Source organism: Thunnus thynnus, chromosome 1, assembly GCF_963924715.1.
Source record: "Thunnus thynnus chromosome 1, fThuThy2.1, whole genome shotgun sequence".
Lineage (NCBI taxonomy): Eukaryota > Metazoa > Chordata > Actinopteri > Scombriformes > Scombridae > Thunnus > Thunnus thynnus.
The window spans coordinates 17,449,953-17,472,143 of record NC_089517.1 but is presented as its reverse complement, the minus strand read 5'-3'; the positions used below and the strand labels follow the sequence as shown (position 1 = coordinate 17,472,143).

Genomic DNA, 22,191 nt, shown 5'->3' with positions numbered 1-22,191 from the left:
AAATGTGTGTTACAGATGAATAACAGGAGACTATAAGAAGTGTTGACAGGACTCCCATTATTATCATCCTTCCCTCACAGTGTGTGTCTGACTCTCACACTCCCTACTGTGTCACATTTCAAGGTCAGCTGATGTTGGTGTCCAACAAAAGCAACATATCCACACACCCCACACAGCAGCCTTTTCTTTCTATTCCCTGTGGCACTCTGTTTATCTTAAGCGGCAACATTCAAAATTTGCTCCAGCGAGCAACAAGGCAACCTTTTCTTTCTGCTCGGCCTCAGTCTGAGGAGTGTAAATGAGGAGCAGCAGGTCTCAAACACGACTGCTCGATGCATCGATTCTCTTCATGTGGCATTGACTTGTGTTTCATCCAAGGCTCTGCAGTGGTTTCAGATGAACCGCTCCCCTGTTTTTATCGAGTTCAGCGCTTAGGAGGCGCTCCCACATGATTTTTTTTTTTTTTTTTTTTACTCTGTGTTGTTTGTGTTAGGGAATGAAACATCAAGGTGAGGAATATCTGAGATGTGCATACTCAGTATCCCTCCGGGATTTAATGTGATTAACGCCAGTTTTTCATCACAAGCCAAGGATAGACTGGAAAGTCAGAAAAAAAGATGTATAAAAAAAGATCTGTTTTCACTTTTTAAGAATTTGTAAAGTAAGAAATGTTGCAGTTAAAAAAAAAATGTCAGGAGAACATTCCCTCCGGCTCTATAAACCTTCATCACGATAAACTGCAAAGTATGAAGTGGAGACTTGCAGTATCTATATATGAATTGCTCAGTTTATCCGAATCTTCTCAGATGGTTTGACTCAAGCTGCAAAGTTTTTTTTCATCATTGCAGAAAAGCAGCTGCAGTGACATTAGACGGGGTCACACCGACTGCTGTGGTGGAGGTGTTCACCATTTGGATTACAGAGATAATCCCTTTATTATTTGACAATATTGTTACCTGAGTCTGGTCTGACCTCTACAGTGATGTGATTGTGTGGTCAGGGTCTGTGCAGATTGTATGTGTGTGTGTGTGTGTGCTGTGAGCTTATGTGTATTTGTGTATATGCTGTTGTCCACACAGAGATGATGGTTTTGCCTTTTCTCCGTATTTGAGTTATTGCCTAAACGAAGAAACGGTGATGTGATCTTTGCCTGTGATTTGATCAATAGACAAAATTACAGCAGCCTCCCAAAAGGCCAATATTGCTGTGTGGTAATGGAAATGCACTGCCACATGAGCAATGCTTTCTTCCAAAGTAATCCCCATTGATTTGTGGGGCCACTTTGATAAATTGAGGGGGTTTTGGGTTTCGTGTTGATCTGTTGCACGGAGCTCGGTTCCCTCTGTGTTGTTTGTGTGTGCATGTGGGTGTTTGAATCAATGCCTATAGGCTGAGATGATTCGATCAGTCTACAGTACAAACAACTTCAGGACCAAAGTTGTACTACAGACCAAAGTTAAAATGTAATTCATAAAAACTTTCTATTTTAACCATTTTCTGTCTTTGTATTTAAACATTTTGACTCGCTACTAAAGGAGATGGAGCCTCTCTGAGGAGATACTTGACTGTTAACCACTTATTTTCATATGCTAATGATTACTGTGTGGGAGAAAACCCTTATTAATATTTATGAAAGTGTGGGTGCTCATTTGTGCATTCATTTGTTACAGAGAATGACAGTTCACAGCATGCACTTCATAATTCAAAGCAGCGGAAGTTAAAAAAAATGTCCTCTTTATATTTAGGTTTACAGTTATTCAGTCGGAGCTCCTGCAGGATTCTTGTTCAGCCAAACACTAAGATCATATTTTATCATCAATGCAGCTGTAAGTGACTGCTTTTTCATTCCATTAGCAGGAACGTGTTTACAGAGATGAAGAGATTAAAATAAACTCAAATTATGCAAGTCAGCTGACATTTACCTTATAAATTCAGTAATGCTTTATTCAGGTGTTTTTACAGACAACATTGTGGTGGGACAGAAATTAATTGGGGCAGAAATGTCCTTGAAATTTAATCACACATCCGTGAAATTAAAAATGAGGGGCCAAACAATGCACAACTGCACCCAGCCAGCAGTAGAACTAAAATGCTGACTTGGCACAAAGCGCTGCACTGCATCAACAACAAACAAAACAATTAATCTAACTAAGTAAAACGGAGGAAGGTGGGCCGGTCTGGGACAGAGCGAGGGGGACACAGTAAATAGACAAACAGTAAATAAAAACAAATGTTAGCAGCACAAACTGAGAGTTTGCCAAACGCAGTTTTATTTCTTACATCTCTAATAAGAACTACCCCTGAAAAGAAACTATAAATCATAGAGAGTAATGCTTAGAGAAGAATTAATGCCTTCAGGGCTTTCTCCAAGCCATAGGATGTAGCTGATTATTTTAAGGGATGCATTTCTTTGCAAAATTTAGACCTTTGCAAAAGAGTACAACAGGAGTTATTTCAGTTATTCTCAGAGGGTATTTGAGATAATGCTGTTCCAACTCTCAGTTACATTCATACACAAACTCACATCTTTACGAGTACATGCACACCTTGTACGTCCCAGTGGATTGAAGACAGAAATAATGAAAATGCAGTGATCTCACAGGAAGTCACTGAATGCAGCTCTGATGAGGTGAATTACACTGTGAATTCGCTCCTCTGGTTGCAGCTGCACTCTTGGTTTCTAATATATTTTTAGAAGTGTTTAGCGCTGCATAATCATATATAAACTGTAATTAGCGTTCCTGTGTGGAAATTGCGCTCGGCCTCGTTGGTAATCTTTTGTGAGTTGGGAGTCGGCATTTGCTCATTTGTTTATGCTTTCCTTGATGAAATGATGAATGTACTATGTGGACAACTGCAGTTGCATGAATCTTAGTGCTTTCATTAGTGTGATGCATGCTTTTCTTGGGTGTTGTCATATAATTATTCTGGTAATAAGAGAGCTGGGGAAATATCTCACAGCCTCCTCAGTCAGAATTGGCTGTTAAAACGCACAAAATTTAGATCAGCCTGTATTTTGTGCCTATTTGTGTAACAAAAATAACACGTGTAGGACTGGTTTAGAATGGCTGCATGACTCCACACAGTGTGCTGTTTTTGCTTCTTTTAAAATGAGAAAGCTACATTGGGTTCAATTAGATGAAAGTAATTCCATATTAAAGTCTGGAGCCTAAAGATCATGATAATTTATGGTTTGGAAATTGCCACATCACGACGAAGGCGGAAACCAAACCCAGCATGTTCCCAAGTGCTGCATAACTCAACATTTATGGATTGAAATCATGTTGTGAGGTCAGGGTTGTTTTCTCTGCCTCTCTCCACTGATTACAGATAAGACTCTACACATACATGTACTGTATTTCTTAAAGTACGCTGGAGGTTTTACTGATAGTTTTACAAGTTTGTCCTCACTCATGTCTATAAGTTGATGTGGTGAGAACATCTGGACAGAATTTTTGAAATGAACTGCAATTAATTAGCTGCATGAATTATTTCACCATTTCACGATTTGTCTCTTATGTGCATAAACAATGAGGCTGCTGATCAACTTACCCCTGCTAAGAAAGTCCAACAGTGACATCACTTTTTTCTTTAAAGATGAAAGGAGTATTGCCTTTCTTCCTCAGTTGAAATACAAATCAAGTTTATTTATGCAGCAGACTGACGTGCATGTTTTGCGCATGTTTTAAGTTTGGGGCTTGAGGAAGAAAAAGTGTAAAAATAAGACAAATGAACAGCGGAGAAGAAGATTATGACGCAGGAGAAGTTTGAGAGGTTTTTTTATGGATGTTTTGGTTCATTTTAAAGGTACTGAGTGTACTCTCTGTTGTAATCGGCATGATTTCAAGCCGACCACAGCTGCTGTTGTCCATAAAGGAGGCAGCTATAACATTTTTATATTCACTTTTCACATCTACGAGGGGAGTGTTTGATTCTTACAAGATCTTAGGTGGTAGCAGAGCTTTGAACTTTGGAGAGGAGAGGAGAAGAGAGGAAAAGAGAGGAGAGTTTATGTCCTTGTGGGTGCTGCCGCCTGTCTCTTCCAGTCTCCTCAAACCTTGCGGAAGGTTGTATCATATGAACTGCACTTACCCCGGGCCACAGCGCCCAGTTGATATGTAAGTGAGAACATTACCCAGTGGCAGGCTGGCAAGGGGTCTGCACAGGGACAGAAAAAATCATAGGAGATACTTCAACAACCATATAATCAATATTTTATAAAGGAGCCTTTTGACTCAACGTAAAGAAATTGAGGTGATGATTCACACTAAATATTTTCACATGAAATCAGCATAATTCCATTTATCCCACTGGACCTTAATGTTTTAAATCACGGCAAACCGTTTTACTATTTTAGAGTTCAGCAAACTATTTAATCTGTAATACATAATTTCCTTTTTTAAAGATCCCCTCCAGACATGTTTTAGGACATATAAAAATCCTCTGCTTGAATAATAAATTGTGTCTGACATGTTTTGTCCTCAAAAAATGTTCAGGTACCTTGTTAAAAATCCTTAAAATGACATCTACTGCTTCTCCCTCATTGAAAAATCCAGAATCAATGAATATGAAAATATGTTTCATTTCAAAAGTTTAACTGTGTGACACAAAATGTCTCCTGCTTCAGTGAAAGTCCATTCTCACTGTATGCGCACTTTACTCAGTGTTTCCACATCATACTTGTGTAAGTCGAATACTGGCACTCAATTAGCTCCAAACTAGTTGTGATGTCACAAATTCTGCTTGTAGGTACACACCTTAAACTCAGATTTAAGGTGAACACAGCGAAACTTTCCTTCCTCAGCATATGAATGTGAAAACTTCTTCTAGTGTCAAACTCTGCACATACATCATTCTGCACAGTGAAGCTCAAACATCTAACTGTATGAACAAGAAGAAAAACACATCCTTTGAGCAGAGGGGGACTTTAAATGTGACCACATATAAGAGTACTATTGTGCTTTCCCATCACCATGCTTTGCAATCCCTGGTTTGTTTATCAAGAGCAATTTGTGGTTCAGTTTACTGACTGAGGGCCACAGCGCTTACTCTTGGACTGAACTATTACACCTGAGTAACTTCACTCGAGTATACACTCGCATAAGAGAGCATGTCACCAGTTTTACACACATTGCACTTTACTCTTAATAACTAACTGCATAACAACACTGGAGTTGTGGTAACCGTGGAAACATTGTTGAATACAATGTAAGGTGCATGTGTTATGTTTTTCCTTACACACTCACCTTGACTTGCTACAATATGAGCTCATACAAACTGTAATGTAATGTCAGTTGCCCAAAAAAGACTTAAGTATAGTTATGTTTGAGTGACAGATGCCTTTTAGTGGCCGTAGCAATTATGACCTGGAGCAGTGGCACAGCTGAGATCATATATATAATATATATGTCAACAAATTCTCATTCAGAGGAGGTGGGATTGATGGAGGTATTAACCCAACAGTGGACTTTGCCAAAGGACACTGCTGTTCATTTCCCAATTCTAACCATTGGATGTCACATTTCCAACCATGAGTTGGGACAGCTTAAAAAAAAAACGTAATTATGATTGTCCCCAAGCCTTAACATTAACCACGTCGCCTAACTTTAAATAGTCATTTTAACACACATCACATGTTTGTCTAACCTTAACAAAGTGATCATTTTAACCCAAACCATGATCTTTCCCTAAACCTAACCAAGTGGTTTTTGTGCCTAAATCTAACCGTAGTGTTGACACATCATAAAACATCATTATTTTTTAACAGTGAATATTAGGAAACGTTCCTATGTGTTGTTCTGGAGTGCACCCGGACAAATGACTTATTCTGTTGTTTAATTTGGACAACTTGTTGTTATTGCTCCACTAACTACTCAATCTCTTTCCAGCAAGAAATAACACTCAGATGTCACAGAAGCAGAACTACTCAGGTTGACATAAAAGCTTAGAAAAGGTTAGAGTTGGATGGCGACACCTGAAGATTGGATTCCAACTGTGCTCAGAGTTTATAGGCAATTTCCCTGTAATGGAGTGTAACCAACACGCTGCACATCTGTGCTCATAAAGGCCTGGTTAACTGATTAAAGCTAAGTCACAGTGGCAGCAAAGCCTATAGCTTTAATCATAGTTATACAAACCAGCGGATGCCAGCTGCCTCAGCTCAGTATAGTCATCACTATTTAGATGTGTTTACTCTGTAGTGGGAATACTGAGACCCAAAATAGTAGCATCTGAAACCCATGAGCCTTCCAAATTAATTTCTTTCAAATCGTAGCGGGTGACGCTTAGACAACAAACCTGGTTCAATAAGCTTGAGTCAAGTCATGGAGTACTCATATTTGTATTTCAGGGAGATCTGTTGTTGTGTGTGTGTGTGTGTGTGTGTGTGTGTGTGTGTGTGGTGGAGAAATTAGAAGGCACAAAATGAAGCTTGTGACCGTAATCATTCGCAGAGTCCTTTCTCAACGTTAATTGCTTCTTGACTTAAAAGTGTCTCTCAGCCTCCTCCCTGTGAATGACAGTTTGGGGTTTTTTTTCTTAGTTTGTTCTAATGACTTGCAGAGTTTATGGCTGTGGAGAGCGAGCAAGCGTTCCCACCAGCACTGAGAATAGAGGTGTCTGATGAGACGTTTCCGTTAGGATATAAAGAGTTTGCAGCAGATGGAAAATGCTTTCAGATCTTATAGAATATAGTGAGGATTCATCATTTTCAGTTTTTAAACCCCCAAAAAATGCCTGCCAATGTATATAGGTTTAATTTTGAATATAAATAAACAGGAGGAGATCAGATCAATAACACTAAAATCTTGTTTAAAGACTTTTGTGCATCAGCAGCTTATTCATTTTTCTCTTCATTTTCTGTTACTGGCAGCATTTTCTGAACTGTGCTTTCAATAAGAGGACTTTACTGTAAACTGCAGAAACAGTGTCTTCTTGCAGCAGAAACAGAACATCTCTTGGGTGAGATAAAGTCAAAGTGAAAAACAGTTTTCAATTGATTTTTTTTTTTTTAAGTTCAGGGATTTTTGGGCTGTTACTTTTGTTTAACTTTCTGTTATGTATCCTTACTTTACTGTAAAGCAAGGATATGTTTTGATACTGTTTTGAAAAATTGTGGACTGATCCTGTAATAAACACTTATTACTGCATTATAATGTGTTACAAACATGTATTAAATGGTTATATATTGTCTATAAATGCCAAAATAGGGGACTAAAAGTAAATTGTTACCAGTAAAAGTTTTGCTGTGATCAGTTTTTAGCCCTACAGCTACCATACTGGGCCATACATCATATAATGTAAATATACTGCAACAATAGTTTGAATTATAAAAGATTGGGGGTATTTTGGTGAGATTCTGAGCCAAGCTGATCCAGATGAAAGGATCCAATTTACACATCAAACCACAAAATCACTCCCTCACCCTAACACACAAACACACACTCTCTCTCTGTCTGCCACTCTTTCCTGTCAAATCTGGTTGGCTGCAGGCTAAGATTATCCTGTCAGCACAGGACTGAAAGCCTGATTCAGCTCTTGGTGTCACTGCAGCCGTATCCAGGATGGATGTTTGGCTGTTTTGCTGTTGTGCGCTGCTGAAAGCTGTGTGGCTCTCCTGAAATACGACTGCTGAGGCCCTAAAAGTGCCCATCAAAAGTATCAGCAGAATTTTATGGTTGAAGTTTGGTAACTCAAGTTTCACATCCATATAAATCTACTTTTCTCTTTCTTTCTGTCTGTTTGTCACCCATGCGTTCATGCATACAGCCACATATATATTTGTGACCCCAGTGTGTCGGCTCATGTCCAAGCAGTTGTCACGATTGACTTCAAGAAAACATTAAAGAAGAAAACACAAAAAAGAACCAGCAGAATGACTCAATCGAGCGTCGTATTCATACATGGAAAACAAATGCCATCTCTGTGTAAATTTATTGTCCTCTAGTTGATTTTCTCTGCTGTGAGGATTTCACAACCGGATGTAACACAGATTTGTTCATGTGTTGAATTTCATTTCAATGATGCAGCCAGTAGGGTCCCACAGTGCAAATGTATCTAGATAATTGAAAGGAAAACATTGGTGCTTTTTCCCTTTTTTTTTTTTCTTTACTCTATATTCATTTGTTGTAATATCAAAGAAGCTCATGGGAAATGAGAAGTGGCAGTTCATGTGTAACTGTGTACGTGCTCATGCATGTGTGACAGGCCTGTGTGCACAATACAGAGTGTCTGATGGCGATCTAAACCAGGAGGAGAAGCCAGAGAGTCACCGAGCAGCCTGTTTTCTCTCTCTTTCTTTCAGCTCACTCCCCGGCAATCAGATCTGCTCTGTTCTCACGATGCTTGTGATGCACAGAAGGAGGTCAAGGGTTTTTCACCCTCTCCAGTCGCTCCTTTCTCGCTTCAGTCAGTTTGTCTGAAATGAACTTTTTGCTGGAAGAACAGTGTGACTGACCAAGCAGAAACGTATATGGATCTCCTGTCAGAAAGCAGGGCATTGTATTCAACTTAGGTTTATGATATGCAGTACGTGCTTTTTACCGGTGCGTAGACAAGCAGAGCTAGGGGCCTGCCATTTCCTACCATATCTATATTTCTCTTATTGATAACAAATCTTATGTGCAGAGCCAAACCAACAGTTAATTGATCCTCTCAAGTATTGTGTGCGTATCTAAAGCCTGATATATATTATTCCGCTGTACTGTAGACCTTCATTGTTGTCCAGAAACTATTAAAAACACACCAATAAATCACAGCGTTGCACTGGGTGACATGTTCCTTTACCATGAAGAGTTTTGGGCACGGTAGTTTTATAAAGTTGTACTAATGTACAATGTAGAACAAAGCCAAGAGGTTGTGATATGTAGCACAATAAGCTAGTGAAGCTCTTTAAATGAAACTACGTTCACACACATGCACAGTGGCGTCTGCCATACAAGGAACTACTCTCTGGAAAATGAAAACATTATGGCTGTTATTAGTCTTTGGAGCCATTTCTAAACAAACTAACATGACCGTAATCCTTGTGGTGAAGGAACATGTCACCCAGTGAAGCGGTGTGGCTCATTGACATGTGTTTAATAGTTTTTGGACAACATTGGAGGTCTGCAACACAGAAGAATATGATATATCAGACTTTGGATTCACACACAATACTTGTAAGTAGGATGAGTTAATTGTTGGTTTGGCTCTGCACATGAGATTTGTTGACAATAAGAAAGATGTAGAAAATCGACGGCCGTGTCCTTTAAGGTTTCTCACAGCATAAAGACATATAAACATGGTGACATTTGAGAAGGTTACGATATTTTTAATGTTGAGATTGAGGCAGTTAAGTGGCATCATAGACTGATTTCTTTTAAAAAAGTTTCCACTTCTGAGTGTCTTGGTGGCCTAGATGTTTAAGATGCTCAGCATGTAATTTCAATATCCCTGCTTTGAGTCAGGCTTAGGACTTTCCCATCATTCCCCATCAGTTCCCTTCTGTATCCTGTCTAAAAAAGGCAAACCACCTCCCATCCCTCCATCCCCCTAAAACACACTGTTAAACGTATTTCAAATGCTGATACTGTAAACTGGCCCCGCTATTCATGTGCTTAATTGGATCTTGTGTAGCGTTAATTGCTGATGATGATCACAACCAAAACTCCAAAGGAACATAATGTTACATAGAGTAGTCATCATGTTCACAAAAAGACATGTAAGTAAAAAAAAGTTTTATCAGAGACTTTACCCCTGCAAGAGAATATCCTTGTGTTTAGAGATAATAATTATGATGATGATATGACATGTACTTATTGTTACATCTCTTCTTAGTGCTTCTTTCAGCCTGGTGAACTGTGCACCACACACATCATCCTTCCCTTTTAAACAGGCATTGACAAGCATGCTAATGAATGCAATATGTGATATTATACTTAATAACATTGGGGCTCTACCTTGAGTAGAAACCAGCCAGCAAGGATGTGTATCCCTTAGCAACCAATGAACTAATTGTTTACTGGCAAAGATCCAAACAGCAGCGATACATTTAAACTTAATGCTCACATCTTTATTTAATAGAACCTTGTAAATGTTGAATGGGAGCATTATCTTACTCCAGTTCATGCCATGTTGACCTACTGTCTCGTTGCTATGGCTGCAGCAAATCGCTGCTCAAAAGCATAATATTACTCCTCTATTCTGGCATGTTATTGTTTAGGTGTGATGCTGACTGATTCACATTCAGAGAGACATTTCTGTCCTGATTGATGGATTCAGCACAGGTACTGGAGACCTCCATGAGTGGAGGGAGAGGAGCAAAGGGTGGCCGAGATGCCACGCCCCCAGGCGGCAGCAGCAGCAGCCAACCTGCTGTTGTTCCACTGTTTCCATGGCAACGGCTGTGAGGTGCTGCTGAGCTGCAAAGCGGACTGATGATATACAAGATGGGGGAGGGGTTAGGAAGGATAAGCAGGTGGTGGGTGGAGAGAATACTGTAGGAAACGGATGTAAGGAAGAAAAAGGGGGGGGGGGGTTTGGAGGAGGGCTGCTGTTGTTGAAACAGCAGGAACACAAGGAGGCCAAACGCTCACGTCTGTTAGCTTTGTCAGTTTCATGCAGATGGGCCGCAGTGCAGAGGCTCTGTGGAGCAATGGACAGAGCAGCATTAAACGCTTCATGATTCCTCCAGTATGGTTTACATGCTCTGCTGGGCGACACAGGTCGAATATGTTATATACATATACGTAAAAACATTTATACATAAATATAGTAGTCTACACACACACACACGCACACGCACACACACACACACACACACACATATATATTTCGTATCACACAGCCATGGCCAGCAAAGGTTATTTGAAGGTTACAGCCGAAATAGTCTCACAAGCATTAGGAGTTCAGCTCCCCTGATGTTACTGCTCACCTTCATTTGTCTTTCATTTGGGGACATTTACACACACACACACACACACACACACACACACACACACACACACACACACACACACAAACACAAAGAGATGTTCTTCAAGGTGAAACACATTTTTTTCCAAATTCCTATTTCATCCACATTTAGAGCTTCTTTTTTTTTCTTGTGCATTAAGCTACTATCAGAGTATTATTAGGTTTTCAGATCATTTGTGTCTTTCATAAGGACAAAACAACAAAGTAGCCTGTATTACTTTATTCAGCCAACTTGGGCATCTATGGAAAACAAAACATCCATTCCTGTTCAAAAGCAAAACTTGACTGACATTCTGTTTTCAGTTTCTATCAGAGACACTTATGCTTAAGATATAGGAGCATTTATAGCATAAATAATCATATAGGGGTGCTCCCCATTGGCTGCAGCACAGGATTTAGCAGGCAGTACAGTAGCTACAGTAGCCAGTGCTATGTAGAGCAGAGCCCAACGGAGACACATCAGAGAGATAAGGGAGACGCAAAATACACAAGGCAAAGCATCGTAATACATACGGTAACAGAGCAGAACAGGAGAGAGGTCGACGGTGGAGGGGAGACCCGGGTGATCGGGTGAAGCAGGGGGCAAAGGAGCAGAAGCAGCAGACAGAGTAAGAACTTGTGAGATTATAAAAATCTCCTTCATGAACATGACTAATGTTTGAAGTTGCTGCAGACTGTGTGCACAAAGTAAGGGCTCTACCAAAACTAATGCCTCTTTTTTTTTCTTTTTTTTAAAGAAAATTTTGAAAAGAGGAAAAAAATAGGGTGACTGAGAAGGAGGTAAAATATAAGATGATCAAGAAATGGAACAAACTCCTTTTTAAAAGACAGCTCTCTGTGTCCATTTAATCAGCAGCTCTTCATTTAATTAAAGGCCAGGATGGTGAGTTTCCGTGGACATATACTGCTCAGCCTTATTCTGCAGATTTACACATGCCTGCCCCCCCGCTGTCGGCAGAAACACACACATGCACTCGTACATAGTCGAACCACACACGCATGCAAAGCTGTGCACACATGTACTCTATGTCAGATTACTGTGCTGCAGAGCAGAAAGAGCTCTGAGAGAGACAGTTGACTCTGTAGAAAGACTTTCTTCTCTTTACCAATATGAAGCAAAAGTGAAAGGAAATAAAAGGCGCTTTTTCACTTGAAAGAAAACAGCAGGAGAAGAAAAGCTGACTGAGAGACAGTTTGACCATTATGTGGCTCCAGTGTTGAGTTTATCATGTGACACAGATTGTTTTTTACATAATATGTAATATTACCGTGTGTGTGTGTGTGTGTGTGACGAGGTTGAGGGGGATTCTTGCGCAGTCGCCCACGAGCGTCTGAACCAGTGAGGGTCCCTGCTCCTTTCAGTGCAGCAGCTGATGGGAAATCATTATGGATTCTGGCAAATGGCCAGTACGTGGTTACCACGGCAACCACACTGGCTCCATCCATCTTGGCTGCAATGATGTTTGAGAAACGGCCTGCTTTCTAAGCCCTCACTCTCAGTAATGGCTTCTTTGATTGGCGCCATGCATAAATGAATAAGAATAGGTCAAGACTGTGATTTAGGTGGAATCCACAGCAGTTTCAGCACTTACATATCTTTCTTCTTATTAGCGGGTTGGAGTTATAAACACCTCCCCTGCCTGGTTGTTAGTTTGTCACTGGGGTTGTTTATTCATTCCCTTGTAAATGGATTTTTCAGAAGAAACACAGCAAAATAAGACAAAAAATATTTAAATATAAAATTATTCCATAACAATGCAATAATAGAAGCAGCAGAGGTGGAAATTTGACTTTGGCTTCATACATTAATTAGATCTCAATGTAATAAATAATTCCACTTGATCTTATCTGCATAAACACAGAGTGACCAGAAAAATACAAACACCTTAATGATGTAATGCAATGCAATCTTTTGCATCTTTTTTAGACCACTGCTTTTGCTGTTTGTGTTGTTTTGAGGCTGCACTTTGTGGTGTAGTGCTTTTAATCCGTTATATTAAAATGCTATTCTAATGTTTTGTCATTCATATATGTAGAAGCAAAATTATTAGGGAAACCTTTTAATATAATTTGAAATAAATTGAACATAAACAGTGACCTCCAAGATGATTATAGTGGTAAATTAATGCTTTTCTGACACACTTTCATCAACATTTTAAGCTTATTTTTTTCACAAAGTAGCTTGTAGTGAGTAATTTTTAGGGGAGTTTTTCAGATTGCATTACGTTGCAGAAACTGTCAATTCGACATTTGTTTCTGTGGGCTTATAGTTTTGCTGGACATATTTAAAATTCAGTCCAGTTTGGTTTTGTTGTTGGCTGATGTTCCCACTGATAAATTCTAAAATGAGCCAAATCTCAAATATTCTGTACATCAGTAAAAGCTCATTTTATTTCAGAGACATTTGAGAATTCTTCAGTATAGTCATTAACCAAAACAGGAATAAAATACTGAGCGCTAATAACTCCTTACAGTAGCTCCTTTGTCTACTTCCATTAATCATCAGGTCTGTCTGTACAGCAGTTGGTGAACTCATTAATATGATGAAAATACTTCAACTCTGTTTTAGTCACCTTCTTTCAGTAAACCAATGAATGCTTTCTCGTCGGCATACTGTATAGCTCGCAGGCTGAATTCATTATCTGTTTGTTGTTTGACAAAACAGTACGAGGAATAACAAACAACCTTGTGATGCATGCAATACCTGCAAGGACTTTATTATATATAAGGAAAATCATCATTTCTCTTATCAGTATCTCATCAGGTTTTTTTTAACAGGGCACACAGAGCAGCCCAGACATCTTTTACCCAGGCAAACTCTTGCTCCTCTTGGGGGATTGCTGAGAGCTCTCAGGCCAGCTGGAGGATGCGAACCCTCCACTGTGTCTTGAATCTGCCCTGGGGTCTTCTTCCAGTCAGTGTGCTCAGAACACATTCAAAGAAACCTCATGGTAGCAACCCCAACAAGTATCCGAAGCACCTTACTTGACTCCTCTCAAAATGAAGAATTTTCTAGATATTGAGGTCCATCCACATCACTGAACTCTTCTCTCTGTCACATAAACCTCATGTCAGCTGCTTGTACCTTCAATTCCATTATTTCACTCACTGCAAATATGTGACTGTAGATCAATGTTATAGTACAAAAATCGAAGAATACATTGAGAGCTTTGCTTTATAGCTCAGCTCTCTCCTTACCATTGCTGCCTATTCAAAACGGCCAATCTCATGATTGATCTCACTTGTTAAAGGGCAAGTCCATTATATTTTTTTATGTATATATGTATGTATGTATATATTTTTTTATTATGTAACTCCTAAAATTCTAATTTTGGTTGAAGTATGTATGTTTTAGCGTCAAAATGTCATTTGCCCAAGCCCTTCTAAAAACTTTTACCCATATGACCTGAGATGACGTTGCTACATATAAATCGATATAAACTCCCCAGCCCGCCTAGCCAGTAGCCACAGAGACGGGCCGAGCACTCGCTGTTGCTGCTGCTCTGCTAAACGTGCTGCTCAAAGTTTAAAAAATAAACTCAGAGCTCTCCTCCCGCCAGTAAACAGCTCCAGATCAGAGCAGAATCCGGCACAACTTGTGGATGTTATTCGTCCTGAAGCTCCAGCTCTACTCTCAGCTCTCAAACCTCCAGAGCTGCCAGGACTCGGCAGCATTTATAAACATCTCACACACTCAGACTCAGTGCTGCAACATTGTTCATAGTATATCTGGACAATTTTTCGTGCTCTAACATACAACAAGCAAGTGGAGGTGGGGGGCATCAGCACTCCAACCCGCTTCAATGCTTCTTGCTAGTGGACACGCTTTTATACATTCTTCAGTCAGGGGTCGGACGACGCATTCCCCACTCACATGTGCACTAGAAACAAGGTGGTTACCTCATGATAGCAAGAGAAAGAATTCCTTTGTTTATTGTAATGTATTTGGCAGAACAACAAGAAAAAAATCCAAAAAAGAAAGTTGTGTGTGTGCCAACTTATTGAGAATTGGACCAAATATGGGTAATACAGTATGCATATATAATACAACATATAATACATGAGACAAGTGTCCAGTTTGCTTTTCTAGCAAAACCCCAGTGGGCGCACTTGTAGTGCATATGGTCCACGCATTTTAGGCTGTGCACGGTGGACATGGACAGATGACAAAATTTAAGTGAAGCGTATCCACATGGAGCCTGGCAGCCACACGGTCATGGAAACTATGAGTTGGCCTTTTATCTAAATTAAACATCTGGGACAGTAATACTCCAGAATTAATTAAGTTTAAGTGTTAAGGACCAATATAAACTGTCTCACTTTGAAGGCCTTTCTTTATGAGGACTTTTGGTTCTTACAGGATGTTAGTGCATTAACACATTAACACCGACCAACACAGCATGTTACTTTAAATGTGATAACAAACATGTTTATGTGTTTGCTTCAGATATAAATGTTACAATAATGAATAATCCAGTCATAACAAACAAGCCATTCAAACATGATTATTATATTGTACTATTAGGTTTCTATATGGAATATGAACTCTCAACGTTTCCGTCTTGTGTAGTTTTGACTTAAAAAATAAAATTCAGGTGTTTTGTACTGAATGTGTGTACTGCGCCGTGAATGTGTGTTTTGTGTTGCGTGTATAGATGGAATTAGCTGTGGCAGCTATACAGATGTATTTTTTGCTGAGCTTCTCTTATCCAGCAGGGCTCACATACCTTTTGTGTGTCATAAAGCAGTTTGAGTTCAGCTTTTTCACACTGGCTTTGCAACAAGTCATTGATCTGTAAAAAAAAAAGATGTTTGAATGTTTGCTTTGTGGTGGGCCACAAGTTATTGTGTGTGTGTGTATGTGTGTGTTGGTTGTCTATGTCAGAGTATCAGAGTAATGCATTCTTTCATGGCTGTGACACTGGCTCCTCTGATCCAGTCCTGTGAGAAGCCAAAGCCTCCTTTTATCTCTCTGTTCCATTTACACTTGTCAGTACTCTGTGTGTGTGTGTGTCCTTGTAAATCTGCATGTGTGTGTGAGTGAGTGTGTGTGTGTGTGTGTGCGCTGCACACATCAGAGACACACAGGGAATCATAACAGTTTCATATTAAACCTGAAGAGTCCGTTTTTTAAAATTAATTCAGTCTTTATGGTCACTTTATCATATCATCTGTCATCTTAAAGTTGTCTCCTGCCAGCTGTATGTCACTTAAACTGATGAGTTTAATAATCGAGACATCCTGCTCTGCTATGTCTATAAATGTTATTCAGCTCTAAAAGTACAATTTGGGAATGTCTGTCTTGAGCCTTTGACTGTGAAGATCATTCTGCTAGAAATCTACAGCCCAGAAATAATGACAAAGTTTCTTTTTAAGAATATATTAGAGCAAATTATACAAACTTTCATCTGCTCCAGGTTTGCATATTGCAGTTCTGTTTTTCCATGTTTCATGAATTTGCACCTCATCCGCAATGCATCAGTGAGACGTCTGGCTAAAATGTAGAGAGCTTTTCACCTCAATTTTCACCTTCTCACACACACACACACACTCACTGTTAATTGATTCATCACTCTTAATTCATCATCCATTAACAGCACTGCACCATCAGATCCACTGACTAAAAGCTGTTCTGCTGTCCAGGCTCAAAACTATTTATGGACGAACCTGTCCCTTATTATCAGGCCCAGTGCATCTTTAAAAATCCTATTTGCACCGTCTTTCAATTAGACAATTTTTTGCCCCTCTTCTCCTGTTTCTCTGATATTTGTTTTCATTTGACATTATTTTGTCACCATTTATAATACAGATAGAAAACCACAAAACATGCTAACTTTGAAAGATGCTTCAGCGTTGTTTTCATTGTGTTAGTGGGTATGTGCTACCCAGGTTTCAGTGACTAATGCTGCTAAGTATTGCATGTTAATCCTGTTCTGGGAGCAGCCAAGGGGAAAAGCCTCCAGTGACTGACAACCAGCAAAGCTATCACATGGTCCCTGCTCTCACGTCATTTCCACAGACACACACACACACACACCCACTACAGTCCTTCATACACATATAGATGGCATACAGTATTGCATGCACACTTCCAGAAATGGAGGAACTGGACGGATGCCATGAGGAAAAGTCAGGATGAGACAAAGAGAGAAAGAACTTCTCCACCTTTCAGTTATGTTCAGTCATTGCAGCAGTGGTGATCATTCAACCGTCGATGTGTGTGTGTTGTGTGTTTGAGTGCACCCTTTATTTATACAACATGACATGGCTGAAGGAAAGGTGTGTTTGAACGTTAAATCTCTTTCTTCACCCTTACTCATATAATGGTGTGAAAGAATGTTGGTTCAAGCACGTCATCTAGTTCACATCAATGTAATAAGAGTCATAAAAAAGACATAGTATCACTTGAGATACCTGATGCCAGACTGTGTTGATTTTTATACTCATTATTGAGGTATAGTAACGTGCTTATTTACAGTACTAAGTATGTAAACTGAGAAGACTCTGGATCTAACTGAATGTCAGTGTTTTTGTGAGAAACCTATGATCTTTTGTCTGAAATCCTGTGATCTATTTAACGTTCCCGTTGGTTTCATGATGCTAACCAGGAAATATTAGCAAACTTTAGTGAACACTAAACACAAGAAGTATGGTATGAACTATACTTTGTTGCAAATGTTAACTGAAAAGTCATTTAAGCTGTGATATATTTATTTTTTTAGACTTTTCTTGATTCCATGATGACCCCTCGAGGAGGTTTATGGACACAAACTAATTTCACTCCAAAAACAAAAGAAACAAAAATAAGTAAATTAAGTGGACAGCAATATTTTTCCCCTGCTTTTCAGTGAGTTTATATTTCTGCCTTTTTAAAAAAAGAATAAGAACAGTTGGACTCTAGTTGCACAATTATGGCAAGGAACCAGGAACTACATTTGGACAGGACCACAATACAGCCTTGATTGTGCATTGTGCAGTACATGTGCTTTGTCATTGAGTGACCAAGCAGAGACTAAAATGCTTGTAATAGTGACAGTACATTCTTGTCTTTTTAGAGAGGGTGCATGTTACCCGCAGTAACACAGGAGTAATACAAGCCTCTGTCTCTTACTGCAGTTTATGTTGCCAGTGAACAGAGCAGACACATTAAAGACAATATTGGACAGACAACTTTTTTGCGTGTTGTACAAGTATATTGAATACAATTGTAAATATTCATTTAAAGTCAATAAATATTGGCATTTATATTAATTCATAAGTGATTTTTATGCTTCAGAGACACAAGTAGCTTCATCAAGAATACAATCTCCTCATAAAGATAACAGAGAGAGAGAGTGAAAGAGAGAGACACTCAGACGCCCTGTGGTCATTTGTACACTGCCGGAGACAATCAGCCATTATAGCCAGTCACATCAGAGCAGGGCCATGACACAGCTGCGTCAAGAGAACAGTGGTGGTTACAGACTTTATTGTGGTGCATAAGCATGACTGCTGTCAGCTGCAAACATGTGACCATCATGATAAAGAACACACGACAACAAACATGAAAGCAGAACGTGGTCAACTTCTCAGCCTCTAAAATCAGGAACACAGGAATTTATTTTATACGCTCATGAACCATTTTTTTGTAATTAAACAGTAAATCTGATGTTAATTGTATCTTCCTTGTTATCAAATCCCATAAAACGAGCAACAGTTCATTTATCCTATTAAACTAAGTGCCGTTTGTGTCGAAATAGCCTCATGCGGCTTATGAATTCATGCCATAAAACTCCATTGTTGTGCAAAAACTATTTAAACAGTCATACTGTTGCATTGTTGCAACTGTGTTGTAAGGGAAAATTTAACACTGGTACAGCTTTTTTTGTTGTTACAGAAATAGTTTTTGGACGATAATGGAGTTGTGTGGCACTGAGGGATAATCTGGCAACACAGACAATACTTGTTAGTTGGATAAATGTATTGTTGGTTTGGTCATTGGTGAAATTTAGAGATAATTATAAAAAGTTGAAATGACAACAGCCTTATCCTTTAATCCATTTAAAAAAAAAAAAAGTCTGTTTCCATAAACTTGCATTTTTGTGTGTATGTTTGTGTGTGTGTGTGTGTGTGTGTGTGTGTGCTTAAATGAAATATTGACATCCTTTTTGCCAGCTCCTGTGGGTATCAAGGTGAGTGACGAAGTGGAAGATTGACTAGAGAGTGGAACAAGACGGGGAGGGAAACAGAAATGAGAAGGCTGGAAAGGGTGTAGTGTGAATGAAGGAATATACTGTGACTGTGTGGGCGCAGAGGAGGAGCAGGAAATACAGAGATGGAGTGTGATATGGGCAGAAATTGGAAAGGGAGAGATGGCTAAACTCTGAAGAGCGAAAGTAGATTTCAAGAAAGTCAATGACGAGAAAGAAGGAGGAGAGAAAGATTGGGGAAAATGGGGAGAACATGTTGGTGTTTAATGGAGGGTGAAGAAAGGTGAAAGGCAGAAAGCGTCCATGGAGGAATAGAGCGCCGGAGGCTATGAGTACCCATTGTTCACACACATTCTGATAATACACAAATTCACACCTACAATAGCAGGCACTGTAAAAAAAACACCAAAAAAAACACTGCACCACATGCCGAGTGAGGCGTGCAGACAGAGAAAACCAATAGGTGTTTTTTTTTTTTTTTTTTTTAGCCTCTTTTTCTCCAAATCTAAACTTAATTTAATCAGGGATCTCATTTAAGAAACAGCAGCTGCTGTTTAGGGGTGACATCCTCAAATAAGAAAAACATATTTATGGTAGAATTACTTGGCTTGAAATCTAAAAAGCAGATCGATAACAGATGGTAGTAATAAATACTAGAGGGAACCACAGACATTATGAGAAAATAGGTGCAGAGAGCTTGAATTGTTTCATTTTGTCCAAAGCATCAAGCTTCAGGGTAGCTGGTTCCAGGTAGATGGAGCACAAAATCTACACACAGTCTTTCCCAAATCAGTGCTAATGGAAAAACCTGGAGCATCAATGAGTCTTATGAAGTCTCTGAGGTAGTAAGCAACACAAGATGCTGCATTTCCCACTCATTGGGAATGAACCTTAAATCAGACATCATTATAGTATAGGGTGTAACACACTCATGACTCTTTATAGCAGAAGCGGCCCAGGAAATGAATGGATAGGTGGAAATATCTGCTCCCAGTTAATAGAAAACAGGTCAATGTGCAGTATAATTTACAGTTGCTGTCACAATAGTATCAGTCAGTGCCATATTTATGCATTATTTCTCACTGCCTTTACCGTGTGTATTTCACAAGAGCAAGTAGCTTTGATGATCCTACTCTGATCCATGTAGTCAATGGAAATCTAATCTATGCAGCACAGCAATACTTTGACACTTGGTTAGATTCAGCAGTACAGGATTATGAATATGTAGGAATGGAAATAGTCAAGCTGTGGTCACTGGCAAATAACTTCTGTTGCTTGGTAAAGACGCAAACAAATAAATAACAACTGGGACCAATCTGCTGTCAACTTGAAGCAGTCTTTACTCATTTCAATCACTGGCAGCAGCCAAATGAAGAGTAAGTGCTCTAAGGTTGTGTAAGGAGTGAATCACACTTGTAAGAAGCTGGGAACACATTAAAAATGACTTTTATAATCCGAACCAACGATAGAAGAAATGTGGCATCGCACTCATGCACATCACAGTCCTAGAAAAGCACACAGCGTTCAATTTTTGGTCATTAACTGCCTCAAACTACAGGATGACATTGTCTATTTGTTTCCAGCTAAAGGGAAGAAATTCACAGAAGAGTGAGCCTGTAAATACACGATGAGCTGTTGACAAAGAAAAAGAAATCTGCATCCACGTGGAAATCTGATGGCAGATGGGCACAGAATTGCCAAACAAGAGCAACGACTCCCACCTGATCTGTATAATTCAACCCATCATGTAGAAGATGATATTTTCAATCAGACTGTATTTACCAGAGAAACCAAAGAAGTGAAGTCAATATTGAAAGTCTGTTTTTGTATAGACGGTTAACAAGTGTAGGAGTTTTGGTAAATTAAATGTTTATTGCTGTGGTCTTGTCTTTTCTGTGTTACATCTGTGAGTAGTAAAGGAACATCTTAGTGTATTACAACTTTGGTTTTATTTTTGTTGTTTGTCCGTTGTTTCTATCGGCAACGACATCATTGAACCCACCAAAATAATTGCTGAATTCTGATGTGATAACATTGCTACAATGAAGTCAGAAGGGGGAAGAAATACAAGCAGCCGGTCGATACATATTAGCCAGATTATCCACTTGATTTGGAGGTAAAGTGCTAAGAGAAAGTTTGGTTATAATTTCTCATAGCAAAGGAAAACTGTGTGTATGTTCAACTATGGAAAGTACAGTTGGCCAAAGTTGAGCCAGGAAGTCAGTTTGTAAATTATAATGGATGTTTACAAGGGACAGTTGGTGTAATAATTTTACCTTTTGTTTTCATTTACTCTTCCATAAACAGTAAGGTTAGTAACTGAGTTAAACAGGGTTCTCCAAACATCTTTTCACAATGTGCAGCTGAGTCAATTGCTCCTCAGATAAAGGACAGCAAACTGGGTGAATACTGGAGCTCACTGGTTTATTTACAGCCTTTAAAGTCCAACTAAAATTATACTGCATTTAATCTACTACAAATACTACTAATACATATCTGCTCTGTCACTTGTCTTGTGTTTTCCTTTGAGAAGAAAAAATTAGAAACCAAAAGGGAGGAATTTATATTTTAAATTAATTGATTTCATTATTGTGACTCTTAGTTTTATATTATTTTGATAAAATACTGTTCCATCAACTGCTTACATATATGGAGTCCTTACTTCGATAACAGCAAATCAAATCTTGTATAAAGTGATAATTTATCATTCTATCATGGTCAGAGCAGATGGACTCACTGAGCCTGATGAACACATCTCTTGTCCTGCACCTCAGCTTGTTGGTGAATGAGCCACCAAACAACCATTCACCGAGGAAAAGTGCACCGCTAACATCAGTTAGCAGGCGAGATGGCTAATTAGCTGCTCAGCTGCAGCACATTAAACAGCACATAAAGATACCTGCAATGTCACTTTGGATCTATTAGATACTGGTTTGGTTGTTGCTCTTCAAAATCCCTGTTAGTGACATTATCTGTCACACTTTCTGATATTTCCCTAAAGACCTTTTTTCTTCATTCTAATAATACAAACCTTTTAACAATACATTTA

The 22,191-nt window shown here is 39.1% G+C and overlaps 1 protein-coding gene across 4 annotated transcripts in view; it reads left to right on the top strand.

Annotated features, from left to right (window-relative positions):
• The window catches only part of fam189a1 (family with sequence similarity 189 member A1), a 93,501-nt gene that overhangs the window by 18,154 nt on the left and 53,156 nt on the right, over positions 1-22,191 (top strand). The window lies entirely within an intron of this gene.